The sequence below is a fragment of the Scyliorhinus torazame genome, chromosome 1 (assembly GCF_047496885.1).
Source record: "Scyliorhinus torazame isolate Kashiwa2021f chromosome 1, sScyTor2.1, whole genome shotgun sequence".
NCBI lineage: Eukaryota > Metazoa > Chordata > Chondrichthyes > Carcharhiniformes > Scyliorhinidae > Scyliorhinus > Scyliorhinus torazame.
Genome location: NC_092707.1, coordinates 95,955,277 through 95,978,668, shown reverse-complemented (window position 1 = coordinate 95,978,668; position 23,392 = coordinate 95,955,277). Strand labels below are relative to the sequence as shown.

Sequence of the window (23,392 nt, the reverse complement as noted above, 5' to 3'; positions counted from 1 at the left end):
TTGCAACAACTGCATTTATATAATACCTTTAATATAGCGAAACAACAAATTGAGTGTCATAGGAGCATAATCAGACAAAAACTGACACCAAGCCAAGGACAAAGACACAAGGACAGGGGATCTAAAGCTAGTTCCAAAAGCATCTTAAAAGAGAAGAGAGAAGCAGAAAGGCTTTGTGAGGGAATTCCATAGCTTGGGGCTTAGACATCTGGAAAGAAATGGCAGGACAAAGGAAGTAGGTCCGGATGCACAAGAGGCCAGGGTTGGGGGGTTACAGAGGGCCTTCCAGTCCCACCAAAGGCGGTCCTCAATGGTGGGTTTCCTGGAAGTGGACATTAGCGGGAACGGAATGTCCCACCGGCAGCCAATGGCAAACCATCTCCACTGCCGGAAAACAAGCCGGGGGAAGGGGGGACTGGAAAATCCAGTCCTCTGGAGAATTTCGAAGGCATGGTAAGGCTGGAGGAGGTTTCAAAGAAGGAGGGATTCAGCCACGGTAGGGTCTGAATGCAATGTTGCAAATTTTTTAATCAATGTCTATATGGATCAGCAGCCAAGGTGGAGCAGGCTCAGGATTAACGAGGAAACAGGACTCTGTGCAAGTCAGGATTCGAGTAGCAGCGATTGGGTAAGCTTAAGTGTCCTACATAGAAAAATGCCAGCCTGGAGGTAACAAACAGGTTTGAGGGTTTCAGGAGCAGATAGACTGTGACAGAGGTGGAGTACAGTGAAGCAGGATGAAATTACAGAACTAGAAGTAGGTGGTTTTCATGATGGAGGGAATATGGAAGTGGACAATCAATGAATCAACAAAACTATGCCACAAGATTTCATGTTTTTCAATAAAAACAAACTTTATTGTTGTCATGATATTCAGATAAACATATGGTGCAAACACACATACACACTGATGGACAGATCAACGGACCAATCAACACACACGCAACATCACAGCCAATCACCAGTGAGAGCACACACACTATAAAACGGGGAACACCACAGTTCCCGCTCATTCCAGCAGGAGACACTTCAGGGCACAGAGCTCACAGCGTGCCACTCAGACATACACCATGTGCTGAGTGCCTCTCTAAGATAGTGTTAGGGCTGGGTCCACAGGTTAACGGGTAAAGTACGAACCACAGTCATAGGTTTACAGATGTTGTTATCAAGAGTAATAAAACAGAGTTGTACCATCTACAACCGTGTTGGTTCGTTTGTATAGCGGAACACCCAACACAACATAGTACCAGGTTGGAACCCAGCAACTGTGAGACCTACCTGCACATCTTCAGGGATCCGCCATCCTGCGCCATGGACACCATCAGCCCACCGCAGCCGCTCCAAATCACTGGAAACCTCGGCGTCAACTGGAAGCTGTTTAAACAGCACTTCCAGTTCTTCCTAGAAGCCACAGACAGGGAGAATGCATCGGACACCAGGAAAATCGCCCTCCTCCTCTCCACGGCAGGGCAACATGCTATCCACATCTACAACTCCCTAGTGTTCGCGGAAGGTGAGGACAAGACGAAGTACAAGACGGTCCTTCTAAAACTTGAGCAACACTTCAGCGTTGAGGTGAATGAGAGCTTCAAGAGGTACCTCTTCCAGCAGCGCCTGCAGGGTAAGGGTGAGCCTTTTCAATCTTTCCTGACACACCTCCGTATCCTCGCGCAGTCCTGCGGCTATGAGGCCACCTCCGATTCCATGATTCGGCACCGGATAGTTTTTGGGGTCACCTCGGGCACCCTATGCCAGCAGCTCCTCAAAATTAAGAGCCTCACCCTAGCCACCGCCATCGAAGCCTGCGTCCTCCATGAAAATGCGACCAGCCGGTACTCCCAATTCCAGGCGGCCGAATCGGCACGGCAGGGGTCCTACGAGGCCGAGTGGGTCCAGTCGATCGAGTTCCTCCCGGCCCGGACGAGGGCGGCCATTTTGCGCGCTTTCCACGGCCTCCCGCGCTTGTACGCGCCAAAAGAGACGTCGACGCAGAGCGACGTGATGCGCAGGCGCGCTCTACGCAGGACCGAACTGCGCATGCGCGGTGGCGCAACGAATGCCATGACGTCACGACGAGCGGCAACTCTGGATCCGCACATTTAAAGCGCCAATGTCCAGCAAAGAATCGACAATGTCTCCGCTGTGGCAAGATGGGCTACTACGTTGCCTGCTGTCGAGCAGCTCAACCTGCCAACGCTCCCCAATTCCGCCAGCCTCGCAGGGACGTGCGGGCCAGTCAGCCTCCATACACCGAGTCATACAGACCAGTGATACCGACGACCGGGAAGCCTTCCGCGTTGCGGTCATTGACAGGAATCATCAGATGTCCCCAAGTAGGACCCACCAGCTGATGCCAGTGAACAGCGTTAATCCGGGTGATGAATGGTGTGCCACCCTAAAGGTCAACCCAAATTCGTCGCCCACCTACTAGGCTGGACTTATGAGCCTGTTTGCACATTGGACTTACTAAAGTGTTATGCCACAATGTTAATTTGTTTCTCTTTTTGTCATTACAGGAGTTCGCTTTCGATGTTTGATGATTGCACTTGTTTTGTTTATGGTACAACCTCGTTGCTATGTTGCACCTGACACCTTCCCATGTATATAGTTTAGCCTCATGTACATGTTGTAGATATTGCACACACATATTCAGCTGCACTCAGTACACACCAATATTTATTACCATATAGGCACATATTCTTGTAAAAGGGGGGATGTCATGATATTCAGATAAACATATCATGGTGCAAACACACATACACACTGATGGACAGATCAATGGACCAATCAACACACACGCAACATCACAGCCAATCACCAGTAAGAGCACACGCACTATAAAACGGGGAACACCACAGTTCCCGCTCATTCCAGCAGGAGACAGCTCATGGCACAGAGCTCACAGCATGTCACTCAGACATACACCAAGTGCTGAGTGCCTCTCTATGATAGTGTTAGGGCTGGGTCCACAGGTTAACGGGTAAAGTACGAACCACAGCCATAAGTTTACAGATGTTGTTATCAAGAGTAATAAAACAGAGTTGCACCACCTACAACCGTGTTGGTTCGTTTGTATAGCGGAACACCCAACACTACAATTGTATATGAAAAAGAATGAAACAAAGTAACAACCAGTAAGTTAACATTTTTTAACAATAATTTGTGGGATCTGGGCATCGCTGGCTTGGTCAGCATTTATTGCCCATCCCTAATTGCCCTTGAACTGGGTGGCTCACTAGGCCATTTCAGAAGACATTTAAGAGTCAACCAAACTGCTGTGGATCTGGAGTCACATGTATGTCAGACGAGGTAAGAATGGTGTTAGTAGTAAAGGACATTAGTGAACAATAGGGTTTTTACAACAATCCATTCATGGTCCAGATTTTTATTGAATTCAAATTTCACCATCTGCCATGGTGGGATTCAAACCCGGATCCCAGAGAATTACACTGGCTCCCTGGATTACTAACCCAGTGACAATAGCACTATATCACTGCCTCCCCTATTATAAGCTTATAACAACTTTCGCGATGCTCCGCCCCAACAAGGTGGCGTACCCGGAGAGTGCGCCGTATCGACGGCCTCAGGACATTGCCTGAGGCCCGCCCCCTGATGCTCCGACCCCGACCGGCCGAGTTCCCAACGGTGTGCGGTCACATCCGTCGGGAACCCGGCGTTGCGGCTGCGGACTCAGTCCAGCGCCACAGTCGGGGGAGGGCCGATCCGTGGGCAGCAGGGAATTTTACCAGGGGCTGGGGGCACTGTGGGGGGGGGGGGGGGGCTCCGGGGTGCGCGCGCCGGCCAAAGGGGGGGCACTATTTCGCGGGCAGGGTCCGCGAGCAGCCTCCGCCATGTAGCATGGCGCATCCACCGCAGGCCATCTCCGTTCATAATCGCAACCATGGACCCGGCAATTCTCCGACCGTATCGGCAGCTAGAGCCGGGTGCTCTATGCTGCCAGCATGCGAGCCTCCAGCCAAACGGAGGATCAGTGGCCGTTTTATGCCATTTATTCTGGAGTAAAATGCCACTGTTCCCACGCCGGCGTGGGGACATAGCCTCAGAATCGGAGAATCTAGCCCATAGTTGGTTTTCAATAGCCCCCTGGTATTTTTTCAAATTGCAACCAAGCTGATTACTTTCAGAATTCCAACTGCAACAAGGTTAACTGCCTATTTTTTTGAGGATTACGGTAGATTTATTTCTTCAGCTTCCAGCTAAATAAATCTTCCAGTTGTTTTGTCCCTCACCAACCTTCTCTTATACTGAATACCTGCTCCCATTCGCAGGCTGCACCATGATCTAACATTTACTCCACTTGGGATGCATTTGACTCTTTTCTCTCGAATTTCAATGAGCTACAAGGTACATAAGACCCAACGCTGACAGAGTCTCTTAGCTGCTTTCCCCAACATTGACCAGTCTTTTCTGCTGGTTGTGTCCTAACTAAATTCACAGAGATAGAATCAAAAAAAGGGGCACGTTAAATCTCACGAGAGGCCTCTTGTGAGATTTGCAAAGCACAGAACACCTTGCGAGATCTAACTAGATCTCGCGAGACATTGCGATCTGGATCTCACCCTCACTGGATGAGAACTAGATTAACATATAATGGCTCATTTAAATATGCCTGTGCCTGATTCTCCCGAGGCCTGGAAACTAATGCCCGTGCCTGGGAGCCCTCTCTATGGTGTCGTTTAGCACTAGTCCACACCATAAGACCATAAGACATGGGAGCAGAATTAGGCCACTTGGCCCATCGAGTCTGCTCCGCCATTCAATCATGGCTGATATTTTTCTCATCCCCATCCTCCTGCCTTCTCCCCATAACCCCTGATCCCCTTATTAATCAAGAACACAAACGTAGACCAGGCGTAATGGCATCTTGGGTGGTCTTCCAGGCCACTGGAGACACCCATGTTGTCAGGCTCTGGGCAGGGTGGCGCTCTGACATGCCTGCTGGTACCCAGGCACTGACAGCTTGGCACTGCCATCTGGGCATCCTGGTCCAGGTGGCACTGCCAGGGGGCCAGGCTGTATTCTCTGACAGTCCTCCTCACTATCTGCAACTCCACCAATCTTAGTATCATCTGCAAACTTGCTAATCAGACCACCTATACCTTTGTCCAGATCATTTATGTATATCACAAACAACAGTGGTCCGAGCATGGATCCCTGTGAAACACCACTAGTCACCTTTCTCCATTTTGAGACACTCTCTTCCACCACTACTCTCTGTCTCCTGTTGCCCAGCCAGTTCTTTATCCATTTAGCTAGTACACCCTGAACCCCATACGACTTCACTTTTTCCATCAACCTGCCATGGGAAACTTTATCAAACACCTTACTGAAGTCTATGTATATGACATCTACAGCCCTTCCCTCATCAATTAACGTTGTGACTTCCTCAAAGAATTCTATTAGGTTTGTAAGACATGACCTTCCCTGCACAAAACCATGTTGCCTATCACTGATAAGTCTATTTTCTTCCAAATGTGAATAGATCCTATCCCTCAGTATCTTCTCCAACAGTTTGCCTACCACTGACGTCAAGCTCACAGGTCCATAATTCCCTGGATTATCCCTGCTACCCTTCTTAAACAAAGGGACAACATTAGCAATTCTCCAGTCCTCCGGGACCTCACCCATGCTCAAGGATGCTGCAAAGATATTTGTTAAGGCCCCAGCTATTTCTTCCCTCGCTTCCCTCAGTAACCTGGGATAGATCCCATCCGGACCTGGGGACTTGTCCACCTTAATGCCTTTTAGAATACCCAAAACTTCCCCCTTCCTTATGTCGACTTGACCTAGAGTATTTAAACATCCATCCGTAGCCTCAACATCTGTCATGTCCCTCTCCTTGGTGAATACCGATGCAAAGTACTCATTAAGAATCTCACCCATTTCCTCTGACTCCACGCATAAATTCCCTCTTTTGTCTTATGAATGGGATTTTCCGGTTCCATGTGCCATGGGACTGGAAATTCCTGCCTAAGGTCAACGGTCTTTTTGATTGTCCATTGAATTTTCCGTCCCACCTGTGACAAGTCCCGCAGCGAGTGGGATAGGACGATTTAGGCCAACTCCAGGCCCTTAGATAAGTAAACCCCATATGCCATTTTATGACTCACTTTTTAAAAATTTGGTCTTGGAATGTGGTCATTGCTGGCTGGGCCAGCATTTGTAGATAAGAAAGAAGGGGGATGGATAGGAAGAGGGGTAGAAAGTGGAGGCAGGGAACATCATCTGGATAAAAGGGAGCCCGCATATGGCAGAGAAGGAACAGGAAGGAAGGCCATTCTCAGGAGTGGACACCGATCCCTCCCACACATGCCAAACCGGGAGGACGGACCCGTCTAACCTCCCCCGAGGAGGGAAAAGAACTTCCCTCCACAGCAAAACAAATGTAATTATAAACAATGTAAAAGAGTCTGGTAACAATTGTAAATACGTATGTAAAGTTGTGTGTAACTCTTATTACTAAATGTTAAGAAGCCCGATAAAAACATTTCTAAAAAACGATATGATACACAATAATGCAAATATTATAGGGAAATTATAGAACTGGGACCACTGTCACAGACGTGGTGACAGCTTGTGATTCCTGTGTTGGTGTTGTTATTGTGTTGGTTATTATTGTGGTTTCTTTATTGTTCTGCATAGAATTTACAGTGCAGAAGGAGGCCATTCGGCCCATCGAGTCTGCACCAGCTCTTGGAAAGAGCACCCTACCCAAGGTCAACACTTCCACCCTATCCGCATAACACAGTAACCCCACCCAACACTAATGGCAATTTTGGACACTAAGGGCAATTTATCATGGCCAATCCACCTAACCTGTACATCTTTGGACTGTGGGAGGAAACCGGAGCACCCGGAGGAAACCCACGCACACACAGGGAGGATGTGCAGACTCCGCTCAGACAGTGACCCAAGCCGGAATCGAACTTGGGACCCTGGAGCTGTGCTATCCACAATGCTACCGTGCTGCCCACCTTTCTTAACGATGAATCTTTCAACTCCTTCTTCATAGAATTTGATTATCATAGAATTTACAGTGCAGAAGGAGGCCATTCGGCATAGTTTGGATATTAAGTGCAAAAATGGCAATACAAATATTTTTTTAAAATGGGTGTAGTCTATCACCTCCTGCACCTGTGGTAGACCACCTATCTGCCCAAACTTCGCAGCACTCTCATCCTGCCGGGCCTTGTCCAGGTTAAAGTGGGTGTAGCTGACAGTCCTTGCATTCAGAGGATCCATCACCTCACAGATGCACTTATGAATGAATGGCTGTCAGATATCACAAAGATCCCCGGTGGAGCCCCGGAAGGACTCCATGGCGAAGAATCTCAGAGCTGCCGTGACCTCAATGGCCACAGAGAGCAGGTGCCCTCCGTTACCAGGTGTCCGCATGGACATGACACAGGTGCCGCACCGCCTCCCGAGTCAGATGGAGTCTTTGTCAGCTCAGGGTGTCGGACAGGTCCAGGGAGGACAGGAACCTGGTAGACCATTGGTCTTCCTCAGTACCATTGTGCTCTCTGCACAGATGCGGTGGCCTCCGGTCCTGACCCTCCCCTGCGTCCCCAAGTCTTGTTCTTCAGTGTCTCGTTTTGAAGCCGCCGCACATTTCTGTTGGAGTCTGTGCTCCTCTAGCACTGTGATTACCATCCCAGTATCAATTGGAATCCTGTGAGGGATGAGAGAAAGAGAGAACGCGAAAGAGTCAGGTTGGTGTCACAGCTGCTGCCCATCATTACCTCCCTTGATGCAGTGTTCCTCTTGATCTGGAACCAGCCAGACCAGAGCATCACCGGCAGCGATCCACACACTCACAGCTTCTGATGCCCTCCCATCTCCAGAACAGCGCTGTCTCTCACATGTGCCCTTGCCTTCTTAGACTCGCCTCTAGACTCCGGTCTGGGTTTCCCCTCCCTTAAGCTCATTATCACTGGCGGTTCTTTCAACGGGATAATGTGCTCGCTCATCTCACTGGCCGAGGTCAACTGGACGGCTATGTCCGCCTGAACCTGAACCCCCCCACCCACCCACCAGCCCCCCAGAGCTGCCCAACGGCCTCTGTCCCATTGGACTCCCTGGTGCCCTTTGGAGACAGTGGTGCTCAGCTCCTTCCTCCCAAAGGAGCAGCAGTGATTCGCGCTGGTGTGATGTCATGTCTGGTGTTTGGGAAGATTTGATGAGGGCTGAAGATGCAACGTTAAGTAGATGCTAATGAATTCAAACTCGTTAGCCAGGTTTGCGCCCTTCCTGGGCATGAACCTAATTGCTTCATTGGAGAGGGGTTGGGAAGATCACATTCCGCAATCTCACCGGCGCAAATCCTGTTTTTGACCTTTTGTGATATTTAGCGGCCATGACAGGATTTTCTTCCGTGCCTGGTGGGCCCGACAAATCACGCTCTAGGCATATGTAACACTGTGCAGCCAGTGATTCACAGCACTCACCCACAGGGGGTGGTAGAGTATTAAAGAGCTGCCAAAAGCTTTATGTCTGAACAATCTAACAGTGATTGGATCAGTACAATTGTAGTAACGTTATTTTTAGAACTTGAGTAATTTATTGTCTGTCTTGTTGCTGTTATCCACCTTTTATCAGTCTATTAAGCAATCACATTATTTTTTTACTGAAGATGCATGTGGAGATTAATCAGATATTGTTTATTTGCATTTTATTGTGAGTGGCCAATGCTTTGCTCCAGCCTGCTGTGCTATGTGGCGAAAGGGGATAATTTGAACCTATTACTGCAAAGCAGAGAGAGGTGTTTGGTTGGGGAGCGGAAGAGCGGGAGAGGGTTAAATTCCAGGGGGAATGTGAGTCACTTTGGGCCAGTCTTGCTCACCTCCCTATTACCATTTCCACTGGGAGAGTTAATGTGTGGGTGAGTCATGGCCCTGTTCATCTCTCAGCAGATTAAGGGCGACATTGGAAGATATTGAGGAGCAAATTTATTTGGTTGGTTGAATAGTGTATGGCCTGACCAAAATTAGAGAAAGGTGATAATCAAACACAAAGTAATTTACACCAGGGGTATTATATGTAGCAGGGAGTGTGATTCAGGCTGGAGTCTTATTGCTAGATTCAGATGCTTGATATATCATGTAATAGAGACCTTTGAGTGAGTTATAGGTTGAGTCGAATTATATGTCCTATATATAAAAATAAAACTTACATTTCTATAGTACCGTTCACAATTTCAGGCCATCCCAAAACCCCTCACATTTTGATGTATAGTCACTGTTGTAATGTTGGAAATGCTGCACTCCAGTCAATGTGTGCACAGCAAGATCCCACAAATAACATTGTGTTTTTTTAAAGTAATGCTCATTTTTAAAAAATTCATTTTTTCGGGATGTGGGCTGTGCTGGCTCGGCCAGCATTTGTTTCACATCCCTACCTTTTATAAGGTCGGTGGCAGAGGAAGTGAATGTTTGTGGAATGGGTGCCAATCAAGTGGGCTGCTTTGTCCTGGATGGTGTTGAGCTTCTTGAGTGTTTTTGGAGCTGCACTCATCCAGGCAAGAGGAGGGTATTCCATGACACTGCTGACTTGTGTCTTGTTGATGATGGACAAGCTTTGGGGAGTCAGGAGGTGGGTGACTCACTGCAGGATTCCTAGCCTCTGACCTCCTCTCGTAGCCACAGCATTTATATGGCTAGTCCAGTGGTCAATGGCAACCCGCACGATGTTGATAGTGAGGGGTTCAGTGATGCTAATGCCATTAAATGTCAAGGGGCGATGGTTAGATTCTCTCTTATTGGAGATAGTCATTGCCTGGCACTTGTGTGGCACAAATGTTGAGGGATCAATAGTGGCCAAGATACTAGGCACCATCATGCTCTTCTTTAAAATACTGTCATGGGATCTTTCACATCTACCCAAGAGAACAAAAAAAGAGAGAAGAGACAGAGGGCTCATTTTAACATTACATCTGAAAAATCTCAACTCCAACAACACAGCACTCCGTCATATTGCAGTGGAACAGATCTTTGTGCTCAAGTCGCTGGAGTGGGGCTTGAATCTATAACCCACAATCTTTTGACTCAGCTCAGCTAGTACATATAAAATATGGATACCTGGGAGTGAGTTACAGGCTAGATTCTAATTGGGGAATTTGTATGGTTTATATATAGAATAATGGATACCAGGCTAAGTTACAAGCTGGAAAATAATTGGATGGTTTGGATGATATATATATAATGATAATTCAAGTCTGGGAATACATTACTGGCTAGGATCTAATAGAATGGCCTAAGTGGTATAAGCTGGGAACTTTGCAAGGTATTTTATTCCATTTTCAGTACTGTGCTAAAAATAATTTCTTGGCAAGAGACCAGCAGACTCTCTCCACCACCGTTTGTGTGCTTTGTTCAAAGCAGGAATTTGCAGTCTACAAGGAACTTTTCTGCCAAGATTCCTCTTAATGTCCAAAGTGGCTTCTGGGAAAGTGTAAATGATATGCTGATACAGTTTTAGAGATTGTGTAAGATCATTCGGCCAGAGGTGTGTAACAGAAGCAAGGCGACCAGTGGAAAAATGTGATGGATATGCACATCTCTGGGTGTACAATCCTAACACTTGGGGTTTTATTGATCGTCCTCTTGGGGACATCTGCAGATTCTCCAACAGGATCTTTAAAGTTCCACCAATTTTACTTGAAATATCTCATGTGCCCTTCAGTACGACAGTTGATGGCTTATTTGCCGACTCTTGCTGTTAACTCAGAGGTTCTCCAGTAATCTGTTCTTTCTCCATAACAGAAGCATTTCCTACTCATCCTTCAACTTGACCTACTCTTTGGTTGATACTCCTTAAAATTGCATTGAATCTCCATTCCTCACAGTGAGCAAGGACTGAATTGCTACAGCTACTACTTTAATGACACTTCCCTCATCACCTCCATTATCGACTCAGTGGTACCATTCCCAACGCTGAGTCAGAAGGATATGGAATCAAACTCCATTTGAGCAATAATTTGGCCTGCCACTTTTTTTTAAATATTCTATTGAAGCATTTGTAATTTTCACAATTGAACATACTGACATTTCTAAAACAACCGCGCGGGTCGATGCACAAAATGCCCCCTAAAATAACAACACACAATAAACCACGTACCCCACTTCTCCCGCCCTATCCCCAATTACCCGTATACTAAATTCACTGTCCTTATTTAACATTACCATGCCTCCTATTTTCCCCTTTCCCCCCTTACTGCTGACGTTCAGTTTTTGTTAAACAAATCGATGAACGGCTGCCAACTCCGGGTGAATCCCTATATTGATCCTCTTAAAGCAAACTTGATTTTCTCCAGGCTGAGAAATGACCATATCGCTGACCCACACTCCTGATTTCGGGGGCTCCGAGTCCCTCCATCTCAGCAAGATCCGTCTCCGGGCCACCAGGGATGAGAAGGCCAGAATATCGGCCTCCCTCCCACCCTTAGCCCTCGGATCTTCCGACACCCAAATATTGCTAATTGTGGATTCGGAGTTACCCTACCTTCCAGGACTTCTGACATAACATCAGCAAATCCCTGCCAGAATTCCCTCAGTTTCGGACATGCCCAAAACATATGAACATGGTTGGCCGGGCTACCCCCACATCTGTCCTCCACCTCCTCGAAGAACTACTCATCCGGGCTACCGTTATGTGGGCCCTGTGGACTACCTTGAACTGAATCAAGCTGAGTCTAGCACAGGACGAGGATGCATTTACCCTTTTCAAGGATTTTTCCCACAGTTCAGTTTCCAGCTCCCCTCCCAACTCCTCTTCCCACTTCCTCTTCACCTCTCTGATAGGGGCCCCTTCCCACTCTAACAATTCCCTGTATATGCCCGAAACCTTCCCACCTCCAACCCCTATTTTTGACAGCATTTTATCCTGTAGTCCCCTCAGGGGGAGGCAAGGAAAGCTTGGGACCGATCTCCGTACAAAGTCCCGCACTTGAAGATACTGAAACCTGTTCCTTCCCGGCGAATCAAACTCCTCCTCTAATGTCTCCAAGGTCGGGAAGCCCTCTTGGATGAATAGATCCCCAAACCTCTCAATCCCTGCCCGCTGCCATACCTTAAAGCCACCCCGGGACAAACCGGTGATTGGCACAGATCGGTGACCACATTGATGCCCCCTCCAGTCTCATATGCTGCCTCCATTGCCCCCACACCCTCAGGGCTGCCACCACCACAAGACTTGTGGAGTACCGAGCCAGCGAGAACGGCAGGGGAGCCATCAGTTAAAGCCTCCAGACTCGGACCTTTGCAGGATGCTGCCTCCATCCGCTCCCAGACCGACCCCTCCCCCACTACCCACTTCCTGAGCATCGATATGTTGACAGCCCAGTAATAGTTAATAAAGCCCGGGAGAGCCAATTTGGCCTGCCACTTCAAGCTAGTGATGAGGGAGTGCTGCAAGTTCAAAGCCTTCAGTGGGGATGTTAAACTGATACCCTACTTACCTATTCAAGTGGATAAAATAGTGTCACGTTCCACACGCATACCGATGACACGCAGGTCTACCTCACCCGCACCTCTTCAAACCATTCCAACTGCCTGTGAATTATCAGAGTGTTTATCCAACATGGGATGAACAAACATTGGGAGGCCTAAGCCATTGATTTTGGCCCCAGCCACAAACTCTGTTCCTTAACCACTGATTTCTCCCTGCTAACTGCCTAAGGCTTAACCAGACTGTTTGCATCTTGACACCATGCGATTCAGTGACCGCGTTGCGCCCAAAGTGGATCCAAACACAACAGGTGAATCATGCGAGAGCCACAAGTTGGGCTTTGTGCTGGATGCTGAGCTGATCGCCAGTCACCCGACACATTCCACCCAGCCAGAGCCAGTAGGTTTATTTAAATACCCGGATATCGTTTGCACCCGCCACCCGGGAGTCAATACCCGCTCGCCTGCGAGACCTCGCTAGGGCACCGTTTAGCACTGGTTTCCACAAACCTGGAACAGGTGTGCTGGCACCTCAGGGGGTCCCACTGGCCATTAGAGATCTTGGTGGTCAAGAACAGCGGAAGGGTATCCTGGCACCCTTGCACAATCAGACTGGCACCAGTGGCATTGCTAGGGTGTCAGGGGCACTGCCGGGGTGCCAGCTGACAGTGCCAGGGGGCCCGGCTGCCAGGGGCCATTGCCCTTTGGAGGAGGGGTGAGGGGACGTTCCACGGGCCTCGACAAAGTTTGGGGGTGAAGGGGTTGGGTTAGTAAAGCAGTCTGGAGTGCAGCACGGTGGCGCAGTGATCAGCACTGGGACTGCGGCGCTGAGGACCCGGGTTCGAATCCCGGCCCTGGGTCACTGTCCGTGTCTGCGTGGGTTTCACCCCCACAACCCAAAAAGATGTGCAGGTTAGGGGGATTGACCACGCTAAATTGCCCCTTAATTGGAAAAAAAAATAATTGGGTACTCTAAATTTAAATCAAAAAGTAAAGCAGTCTGGGGCCTGAAAGGGGGGTGCAGAGATCAGGGCTGCCAGACAAAATGGCGCTCCAATCTGTGAGGGGCCATTCCTCCTGGAGAGAAACTCCCCAAAGTCCAAACAAAACGGCAAAGTGCCGGTGAATAGTGGGGTGAATCTCGGCATTGCGGCTGCCGAAAAACACCCCGCCAAAGCACCCAGAAGCAGACTTTTCTCTGCTGATTTGCGCCCCCTCAAAGGGCTGACTTGCCTACTTCTGCTCCTAATTCTATGTTCCATATCTAACTAACATGTGACCATCAACAAGACTACCTATTTTCACCTCCCTAATATCGCCCGAGTCTGTCTGGCCTTAGCTTCTGTGCTGCTGAAATCCTCATCCATGCTTTTATTACCTCTAGACCTGTCTATCCCAATGTACTCCTAGCTGGCCTATCTTCCACCCTCAATAAACTTAAGGTCATCCAAAGCCCGGTGACTGTAACATAACGTGCACCATGTTTGTTTACTCATTAACCAGATACTCTTTGGCCTACATTAACTCCTTTTAAGCAATGTCTCAATTTTTAAATTCTTATCCTTGTTTTCAAATCACTCCTTGTCCTTACCCCTCCCTGTTACCACCAGCCCTACAACCCACTGAGGTATTTGCGCTCCTCCAATTCAGGCCTTTTGTGCATTCCCGATTCTAATCACTCTTCCATCGGTGGTCTTCAGCTGCCAAGACTCTGAAATTCCCTCTCTAGATTTTTATTTCTCTCTACCTCGTTTTCCCTTTTAAGAGGCTCTTTAAAACCCACCTCTGTGAATAAGCTTTTGGACAATCGTCCTAATATCTCCTTATGCGACTGAGTGTCAAATTCTTTTTGATAATCGCTCCTGTCAAGTACCTTGGGATATTTTATTCTGTTAAAAATGCTATAGAATGCACAATGTACTTGCCACTTGAAAAGATTTGAAGGCAGGGATCTCCCCAGGCCAACATCTGTCACTGAACTTGCAGATCATTGTCCCGTTGTTGTTTGTGGCATCCAGCTGTAAACAGATAGACCACCACAAACTCCCTTGCAATAAAAGTTCCAAATTAAATCATCAGCTGTAAAACACTATTGCACATTATGAGGACAAAAGAGCTATATGAATGCAAATCCCGGGCAGCACGGTGGCGCAGTGGTTAGCACTGCTGTCTCACGCCGCCAAGGCCCAGGTCCTAGCCCCGGATCACTGTCCGTGTGGGGGCACGGTAGCACAGTGGTTAGCACTGCTGCTTCACAGCTCCAGAGACCCAGGTTCGATTCTCGGCTTGGGTCACTGACTGTGCGAAGTCTATACGTTCTCCCCGTGTCTGCGTGGATTTCCTCCGGATGCTCCAGTCCAAAGATGTGCATGTTAGGTGGATTGGAAATGCTAAATTGCCCTAAGTGTCCAAAAAGATTAGGTGGGGTTATTGGGTTACGGGGATAGGGTGGAGGTGTAGGTTTAAGTAGGGTGCTCGTTCCAAGGGTTGGAGCAGTTCCAATGGGCCAAAAGGCCTCCTGCACTGTAAATTCTATGATTCTATGAGTTTGCACATTCTCCCCCTGTTTGTGTGGGTTTCGCCCCCACAACCCAAAGATATATAGGGTAGGTGGATTGGCCATGTGCTAAATTGCCCCTTAATTGGAAAAACATAATTGGGCATTCTAAATTTTAAAAATAACGTAAATCCCTTCTTTCTTCAGAGCTTCCATGAAGCTTTCATTTTTGTTTCTTTCATGCAACCACATCAGAGTCATGGTTATTTATAATTGCACAGAAAGAGGCCATTAGAGCCATTGAGTCAACGGCGGCTCTCGGTCGAAAAATCTATCCAATCCCATTTGTCAACTCTATCCCCACAGCCTTGCAAGTTTATCCGTCACAAATGCCTATCCAATTTTCTTTTAAAGTCATTGTTCATCCCTGCTTCTGCCACTCTTGTGGGCAGCCAGTTCCATAGCAATACCACTCACTGTTCTTCCCCACATCCCTTCCCATATCTCTTGTCCAAAACCTCTTCCCTGTAACCCCATGTTAAAAACAAGATTGATCACACTCTTTCTGTTCTCCGTGAATCTAAAGATTTTTGAAATGCAAGCTCGATTCTACTTCGTGTACTCAGACCTGCCCGATGGAAGAAGTTGGAAGAGTGAATAACCCGGGTGGAAGGGTTCTTTGACAATGCTGCCCGCTTTCCCAAGGCAACAGGAGGTGTAGACAGAGCCAATGGATGGAAGGCGTGTTTGCATGATGGATTGGGTGTGTTCATGACTCTCTGCAGTTTCTGACAGTCTTGGACCAAGCAGTTGCCATACCAAGCTGTGATGCAGCCATAGGGATGCCTTCTATGGTGCATGTGTAAAAATTGGTAAGAGTCAATGAGGACATGCTGAATTTCCTTAGTGTTCTGAGGAAGTATAGGCGCTGTTGTGCTTTCTTGGTGGTAGTGTCAACGTTGATGGACGGGGACAGATTGTTGGTGATGTGCACAACTAGAAATTTGAAGCTGTCAACCATCTCCACCTCGGCACCACTGATGCAGACAGGGGTGTGTACGCTACTTTGCTTCCTGAAGTCAATGAGCAGCTCTTTAGTTTTGCTGACGTTGAGCGAGAGATCATTGTCATTACACCATGCCACTAGGTGCTCTATCTCCATCCTGTACTCTGACTCATTATTGTTTGAGATCCAACCCACTATGATTGTGTCATCAGCAAACTTATAGATGGAGTTGGAGCCAAATTTTGCCACGCAGTCGTGTGTGTATATGGAGTATAGTAGGGGGCTAAGTACGGAGCCTTGCGGGGCCCTGGTATTGAGGACTATCTTGGAGTAGGTGTTGTCCTTACTGATTGTGGTCTGTGGGTCAGGAAGTCTAGGAAGAGCCAAGTCCAAGGTTTTGGAGTTTTGCTGTGAGCTTGGCTGGGATTATGGTGTTGAAGGTGGCGCTGTAGTCAATGAATAGGAGCCTGACGTAGGAATCCTTGTTGTCGAGATGCTCCAGGGATGAGTGTAGGGCCAGGGATATGGTGTCCACTATGGACCAGCTGTGGCGGTATGCGAATTGCAGTGGATCAAGGCAAGGCCTTGCAAGGATCAAGGCCTGGGCGGCATGGGTTCAATTTCTGGCTTGGGTCACTGTCTGCATATTCTACCCAGTCTGCGTGGGTTTCATCTGGGAACTCTAGTTTCCTCGCACAAGTCCCAAAAGATGTGCTTGTTAGGTGAATTGGGCATTCTGAATTCTCCCTCAGTGTACCTGAACAGGCGCCGGGGTGTGGCAAATAGGGGATTTTCAGTTACTTCATTGCAGTAAGCCTACTTTTGACACTAATAAAGATTTTTATAATTCTGGGAGTATGGAGTTGGGTGTGCCTCATCAGTATTGCTGTATTTCCAATATTACAATGATGACCACCCATCAAAAGTACTTCACTGACAGTGAAAACAGCTTGAAAGGGACTGTGTAAATGAAAGTATTTTACTCTCCTAAATAGAATACCCCAGAGTCAGATGGCTTTACAGCACAGAAACTGGCCCTTCGGCCCGTCATGTGCGCTCCAGCCATCAAGCCCATTTTCCAGCACTTGGTAAATGGAAGATGGTAATGTTTGGGGTTATTTTCAGTCACAATAAGCCATTCCTCCAGATACACAGTTCTTGTTCATGCAGAGGTGGTAAAAGTACATTACTGTGGAATCTGAAACAAAAACAGAAAATACTGGACAATTTCAGTAGCTCTGACAGCATCTGTAGAGCGAGAAGGCAGCGAACATTTCGAGTCTGGGTGACTCTTTGTCAAGGAGCTGTCATTGCTTCTTTGGTCTCGTGACCCTGCACACATCACGTGCCCCCGGCGCCACGTGTGTGCACGCGGCCCTTGTTATTGTTTGCATCCCAATGTGTGGCGCTTGCGCGGATCGCGCTGAAGCCGCGCAGGCGCACATTGCACTATCGGGAGGGGGCACTCGCGCGACCCCGGCCCCTCTTTATGAATTAAAGCCGCTAACGGCCGCGCGTGTCCGGGCGGCGCGCGCCCCCTCCCCACGTGTTCTCGCTCCCGCTTCAAACACAAACATTCGGCGCCGCTCCTTCCCTATTGGCCGCGCGGTCAGCGGAAAAAACCGGGCGCGAGAGGCAGAACTGTAACAGACACCGAGAACCGGTACCGGGGGCAACACCGGGAGCGGACCCGCACCGGCACCAACACCGGGAGCGGACCGGCACCGGGGGAGGGAGCGGACCCGGACCCGCACCGGGGGAGGGAGCGGACCCGCACCGGCACCGGGGGAGGGAGCGGACCCGCACCGGCACCGGGGGAGGGAGCGGACCCGCACCGGCACCGGGGGAGGGAGCGGACCCGCACCGGCACCGGGGGAGGGAGCGGACCCGCACCGGCACCGGGGGAGGGAGCGGACCCGCACCGGCACCGGGGGAGGGAGCGGACCCGCACCGGCACCGGGGGAGGGAGCGGACCCGCACCGGCACCGGGGGAGGGAGCGGACCCGCACCGGCACCGGGGGAGGGAGCGGACCCGCACCGGCACCGGGGGAGGGAGCGGACCCGCACCGGCACCGGGGGAGGGAGCGGACCCGCACCGGCACCGGGGGAGGGAGCGGACCCGCACCGGCACCGGGGGAGGGAGCGGACCCGCACCGGCACCGGGGGAGGGAGCGGACCCGCACCGGCACCGGGGGAGGGAGCGGACCCGCACCGGCACCGGGGGAGGGAGCGGACCCGCACCGGCACCGGGGGAGGGAGCGGACCCGCACCGGCACCGGGGGAGGGAGCGGACCCGCACCGGCACCGGGGGAGGGAGCGGACCCGCACCGGCACCGGGGGAGGGAGCGGACCCGCACCGGCACCGGGGGAGGGAGCGGACCCGCACCGGCACCGGGGGAGGGAGCGGACCCGCACCGGCACCGGGGGAGGGAGCGGACCCGCACCGGCACCGGGGGAGGGAGCGGACCCGCACCGGCACCGGGGGAGGGAGCGGACCCGCACCGGCACCGGGGGAGGGAGCGGACCCGGACCGGCACCGGGGGAGGGAGCGGACCGGCACCGGGGGGGGGAGCGGACCCGCACCGGCACCGAGCCGGGTAGTAGGAGAGGATTGAGTGGCCGAACAGCTGAGCCCAGCACTGTGAGCGCCCCGAGCCGGGAGCCCACCGCCACGGAAGGGAAGCTGGCTCCAGCCACCTCATTTCGCTGTCCAGACAGCCGGCAAGGCCGGGCAGAGACTAGCTGAGACTGGGGGTGTCGGGGACGGAGGGAGACACCGCGAAGCTGAGGCAGCGGAAAGTGGCATTCGCCAGGGCCGCCGGCAGGAACCGAGCCCACGGTAAGGATACAGGAATGGAGACAGTTCTGCCGGTTAGCAGTGCGTTCCAGAGAGCTCCAACCCGACTGTAACGTGAGGAATAATTGCTGGCATCTCCTGTCCTCTTGAATCGCTGGAGCCAGTATCCCCTCGGTACAGTGGGACAATGTTGTTTTGCCACCGTGGTGCGGGTTACTAATGTCTCGCGCTGCTGCTGCACGTACACATCCCCACCACAGAATAAATCCTTGGCGTTTGTAAACAAGCAGGTTGATTAAACTTTTACAGCAAACCAATCGCTTTGTTTGCTGCCTCGAAGCATGAGGCTGAAGCTCTTGGGGTCGTGCTTTGAGGTTGTCCGGGGTGGGTGGGGGCAATTTGAGGTGAAGATTGAACGAAGTGCCATTTTATTTTGGGCATTGTTCAGACAGATTGTTTTTAAAATTGCAAACCTACACGCGTGGACTGCTTTGTCCAGACTTGCCTCCACGGGCAGAAGTGGGCCTGTCTGGGTGAGCTGGCGAGAGTCCAGACAGGGAGGTATTTGTGGATTTATTGACATGTTGGGAATACATATGGTGTGTGCATGCGATGGGTACATTAGTTTAGGCGCATATGCTATTCAAAAAAAAATGTCCAGCTGGCTGGGTGCGTATAATGGGTTGGAATTCATATATGCGCAAGGCGTTTTATTTAAGATGAAATGTAGCAGGCCGATATAATTACATTGGTCATCCAGACTCGAAACATTAGTTCCCGTCTCATCACAGATGCTGTCAGACCTGCTGAGATTGTCCAGCATTTTCTGTTTCTGTGACTACATTGGTTATGTAGACAAGCGATTTTCATTTCATGTCCATCAAAGGTGCACATTGCTGCATGTGCAAGAATGAAATGGTTGTCTATAGTTGCAGAGGGTGTAGTCTGGCCTTAGTGGTGTTGAGCACTGGTTGTGCAGGCTGTGCTGTATTGAGCTGTGTGTGCAAGCCCCCCGGAAGTGACGTCCAGCCCCCAGTACCAGAGCGGCACCGATGAGTGACTGCGCGTCTTGCGCGCTGATTGGCCGCCACCTTTCAGATGACGTACGAGGTTGCGTGTGGGCTGATTGGCTGGCGGCTGGGCCGCCTCCACGGACCGCGCGGTTAAAGCGAGCTGCTGGCAGGCTGTGGCCGGCTTGCACGCACTCATTCCTAAGGCTGGCGATGGGCAGGTGCGCAGCTCTACTGCTGCACAACTCTCGGCCGCCGCTTTACTGCTGCTTCCCAGAGCTCGAATCCCCGGGCTCGTTGGCTGTCCATCACTCTGCAGCCTGACGTCATTGGCTTCCTGGTTGGACAATACAAATTTGGAGGAAGCTGCGTGATGGTGCTAGTCAGCTGGCCATTTGTGTCTGCAATCTGCATCCCGTTTGTGTGATATATATTTTTTGGCCATCTTATGCAAACGATTTACCTTGGATGTGTGGGGGCAAGACGTGCATTTGTTTGTTCAACACCGAGAAGCTGCGTCTCGATTGGGAATGTACCAAGGGACCCAAACCCTGCTTGTGACAGCAGTCGTCATCGATGCCATCTGGGTCTCGTTTTGCACAGTGGACGTTGTTGCTGCAATTATATTCAATCAAGTGGTCGTTTATTTCACTGCGGAGAGTGTCCTTGGCATTTCAAGTTTATCGAAGATCCCTTTGTTTGCAATCCACATATGCACGCTGCCTTTGGATTAGGAGGCCAGGGACTCTTCGGGGAAGACTTTGCCCAGCCTCCTGCTAGCTAGTCTCCTACCTCGGTTTGACTTGTATGATATTGTAGACCCCATGGAACATTAATTTTCTCTGCCTATGCCAGTTGGAACTCGAGAAAGCTAAGTTCGATGGATATTGCTGACATTTAACTCTGGGTACAAGTGGAACTTCAGTGTTTCTTGTAAAGATTTTTGGTTTCCATTTTTTTGAGATGGGGAATAAATTTTTGCGGTGACCTATTTCCAGTGTTTCTGGGAACATGTCAGATTGTAACTGACCCGTTTAAATGAAGGTTAAACAACAATAATAGCCGAAAATATTGTTACATAAGCAAAACAAGCACGGTATTGCTTATTCCTTGTTTTTTTAAGTTAAGTGTTCTTCTCCCCCCCCCCCCCCCCCCCCCCACATTTACAAACAGGGTTTATTTGGCATTGTTAAGAACCTAAAATCGTTGCTGAACAAATGAGCCAGAACATTTATGTAATCCAATTAACATCCAGCTGGAAAAAACATTTAAAAGTAATTGTGGATGAACCAATTTTGCCCTACCCTAAAATGTGTATATTGTTTTAAAAATAATATAACTCCATTGTTTCTAGCTGAATGGGTCTAGAAAGACCAACAACATTAGTTTTTAAAATAGGAAAGGAAATTGCAAGTACATTAGTCATTTTCCTGAATTGCTCTACATTTAGAATTTATGACTGGGGTTCAATTTATGACTTTGGACAGCACGGTAGCATTGTGGATAGCACAATTGCTTCACAGCTCCAGGGTCCCAGGTTCGATTCCGGCTTGGATCATTGTCTGTGCGGAGTCTGCACATCCTCCCAGTGTGTGCGTGGGTTTCCTCCGGGTGCTCCGGTTTCCTCCCACAGTCCAAAGATGTTAGGTGGATTGGCCATGATAAATTGCCCTTAGTGTCCAAAATTGCTCTTAGTGTTGGGTGGGGTTACTGAGTTATGGGGATAGGGTGGAGGTGTTGACCTTGGGTAGGGTGCTCATTCCAAGAGCCGGTGCAGACTCGATGAGCCGAATGGTCTCCTTCCGCACTGTAAATTCTATGATCTATGAAAAATTACTCCACTCTTTGAGAGGCAGAGAGAAATTGGGTAACTACAGACCTGTCAGTTTAACATCCAAAATAATTATTTTATATGACTTGTCGTAAAAAACCCCAACGTGCTTAAAGGAGTGGAGTCTTCGGGACATGCCTGCTGAAGGCAAGGTTGTGATGTGGAATGATTTTTTAAAGTGGAGATGAGTACAGAGGTGAAAATGATCAAATTGAGGTATTGCTTAACTGGGAACTGATTTCGATAGCAAACCCAGGTGTGATGGGTCAACAGAACAAAGCTGTTGCTGAGCTTTTGATAAAATCAAACAGAACAAATACATTTCTATAATTGCGCAGAGTTGGGTGGCATGTCAGAAGATTGGACAGAATTATTCAAAAAAGCAAAATATCTAAAAGATTGATAAAGAAGAAAAAATGGAGAGAACGTTTGCTAGAAATATAAAGGCAGATAGAGTTGCTACAGATATCTCAAAAAGAGAGTTAAAGTGAGTGGCTCTGCTGCAAGTGAGTCTGGGGAATTCATCATGGAAAGTAAGGAGATGGCTGGCGAATTGAAAGGATATTTTGCATTGGTCTTTCTTTATAGAGGATACAAGTAACATCCTGGAAATAGCTGTAAATCAGGAAATGGAGGGAGGAACTTGGAAAATTACAATCACCAGGGAAGTGGTACTGAGCAAATTATTGGAAATTGCGGGCTGGCAAGTCTCCAGGTGCTGATGGACTTTATCCTAGGCTCTTAATGTAAGTGGCCACGTAGATAGTTGATGCATTGGTTTTAATGTTCTCGGGCGGCACGGTGGTGCAGTGGTTAGCATTGCTGCTTCACGGCGCTGAGAACCCAGGTTCGATTCTGGTCCCAGGTCACTGTCTGCGTGGAGTTTGCACATTCTCCCTGTGTTTGAGTGGGTCTCATCCCCCATAACCCAAAGATGTGCAAGGTAGGTGAATCGACCACTGTAAATTGCCCCTTTATTCGGGAAAAAAAAACAATTGGGTACTCTGAATTTATTTTTAAAAAGGTTTTAATTTTCTAAAATTCCCTAGGTTTGGGGAAGATTCCATTCGATTGGAACATAGCGAATCTAACTCACTTTATTCAAAAAGGGTGGGAGACGATCAGGAACTACAGGCCAGTTAGCGTAACTGTCACGGGAGCTATTTTTAAAGATGTTATAATTGGGTACTTGGAAAAATTAAAAGGAATTGGGCAGAGTCAACATGGAAAGAATGTTCCCGATAGTGGGGGAATCCAGAACTAGGGGTCAAAGTTTGAGGAAAAGGGACTGAGGCGAGGAAAAATTTCTTCACCCAGAGTGGTGAATCGATGGAATTTACTGCTACAGAAAGTAATTGAGGACCATAATGTTGTGTAACTTCAAGAAGGAATTGGATATAACTCTAGGGGCTAAAGGATATGGGGGGAAGGTGGGATCAGGATATTGAACTTGATGATCAGCCATGATCATAATGAATGGCGGAGCAGGCTCAAAGGGCCGAATGGCTTCCTTCTGCTTCTATTTTCTATATATATTATGAAAGGAAAATCTATCTTAACCAATTTATTGGAATTCTTTTGAAGAAATAACCTGTGCTGTGAGGGGGAACTAGGGGATGTACTGTACTTGTATTTTCAGAAGGTATTCGATAAGGTGCCCCAAAAGTTTGTGAAAAATAAAGGCTCATAGTGAGTAAGACTGCCATGGGTTGAAGATTGGCTAGCTAAAAGGATACAGTAGGTATAAATGAGTCCCTATTCTGATTGGTGAGATGTAACCAGTGGTG

At 49.1% G+C, this 23,392-nt stretch overlaps 1 protein-coding gene and 1 long non-coding RNA gene across 4 annotated transcripts in view; one reads left to right on the top strand and one right to left on the bottom strand.

Annotated features, from left to right (window-relative positions):
- Positions 1 to 17,109: 17,109 nt before the first annotated feature.
- On the bottom strand, positions 17,110 to 18,970 carry LOC140410347 (uncharacterized). Its single transcript, XR_011940619.1, has 2 exons — positions 18,817 to 18,970; positions 17,110 to 17,248 (listed from the first exon to the last, which is right to left on the bottom strand). It is a non-coding gene; the product is annotated as an uncharacterized lncRNA (long non-coding RNA).
- Positions 18,971 to 19,955: 985 nt separating this feature from the next.
- The window catches only part of ypel1 (yippee-like 1), an 82,025-nt gene continuing 78,588 nt past the window's right edge, over positions 19,956 to 23,392 (top strand). Inside the window, exon 1 of one of the 3 annotated variants that reach the window (XM_072498330.1) lies at positions 19,956 to 20,681. The gene's annotated coding sequence lies outside the window, so the exon portion shown is untranslated. Of the gene's footprint in view, positions 20,871 to 23,392 lie in introns of all 3 variants that reach the window. The other 2 variants (XM_072498339.1, XM_072498321.1) reach the window with 2 other exon arrangements.